Here is a 1,386-nt window from a genome sequence, read left to right as displayed (position 1 = left end):
ATTATCTGTTATGTTGCTGAGCAGAGGAGGGAGCTCAATGGTAGAGCGCTAGCTTAGCATGTGAGAGGTGGTGGGATCGGTGCCCTCGTTCTCCAGAAGACTTCAGCTTGTTCTGTTGTTGAGCTCTGATGAAACCACTGACTTTGAACCACACACAAAGTGAAGGAGTGACTTAAGATTGATGGCACCTGAGGAACTTCTAGGTTTCCTAAAATCAACTGGAAATTCATTCACCAGTTAAACAGTGACTCTACCAGAGGGGGTGTAGCTCAGTGGTAGAGCGCATGCTGAGCATGTGTGAGGCCCTGGGTTCAATCCCTGGCATCTCCAGCTGGTCCTTTGTAGCCTTCATCTTGTCAGCTAAAGTGATCCTTAAATGTGACAACAGTCGATTCACTATCAGAAGACATCTTCTCCATGTTCAAGGTGGGCGAACTTTCCACAAATGTTCAAAATTACTTTTGAAAATGAAAACATAGATCAAACCTGCCCTGTCAATCACCCACAATGGGCGGATCGTCCCACTCCCTATCAGGTTCCCCACTCCGCGACCCAGGAGGCTCCCTCTCCCTATCAGGACTAGAAATCCATTGGGGTCTCCCTGCTCAGGTAGGAGTCCTGCCCACAACGTTAAGCTGTTGATGTTCAAGAGGAGACAACATCTGATCTTTGTTAGATCCACCAGTCAAAGGGTTTCTTTATGGGCTGTAGCAGCTGAGAATGAGGAATTAATAACCATCTTAGTGAGGACATTTTGAAACATGATGACATTTTATTGACTTGTAGCACTGCAAAAATCATCTCCCCTCCAAAAACCCTCTTCTCCAACTCTGTACTCAAGTTGTCTCCTCATCAGGCACCACAGGATCCAGGACGTTCAGTCAAAAAATCATTAGTGATTTTAAAAATGGCCATCAGACACAAAATAAGACTTCAAACAGGTTTACAACTTTATTTGATGTTGACACATTTTGTCCATTTTGCCTCCACACTGTCCTTCATCCCATCATTTAACATCAGGACTGCTCCCAGATCAGCTCCATGACCTCATCCCTGCACCAGAGCACCGCCCAAGTTCATCAAGGACAGCCAACATGAGCAGGTCTAGATTCACCTCCATCTTTGGAGGCTGTTGAATTTCCTCCTGAGGACCGTCAGGCTGTTTCCTTACTTTGCTGTGACCCAACAGCAGACAGCAACAAGGACTATGGTGCACTTGGTAAAACCACCATCTGGAGTCTGGAGCAAGATGCTGATGTGATCCTTTGATGAGTTTAGAATCAGTCAGAGATCAAAGACTGAAGCAGGAGATCAATGCTCAGAACCCAGAGATCAAACACAGAATTCCGACATCACACATAGAATTCAGACATCAAACACAGAATT

General features: G+C 45.5%; 1 non-coding gene across 1 annotated transcript; it reads left to right on the top strand.

Annotated features, from left to right (window-relative positions):
• The first annotated feature begins 258 nt into the window (after positions 1-258).
• On the top strand, positions 259-330 carry trnaa-agc (transfer RNA alanine (anticodon AGC)). The gene has a single exon. It is a non-coding gene; the product is annotated as a tRNA-Ala (tRNA).
• Positions 331-1,386: the final 1,056 nt, after the last annotated feature.

Source organism: Aulostomus chinensis, chromosome 1, assembly GCF_037954235.1.
Source record: "Aulostomus chinensis isolate RoL2024-O1b breed Wild chromosome 1, RoL_Achi_v1.0, whole genome shotgun sequence".
Taxonomy (NCBI): Eukaryota; Metazoa; Chordata; class Actinopteri; order Syngnathiformes; family Aulostomidae; genus Aulostomus; species Aulostomus chinensis.
This window is presented reverse-complemented; position numbering and strand designations above follow the sequence as displayed.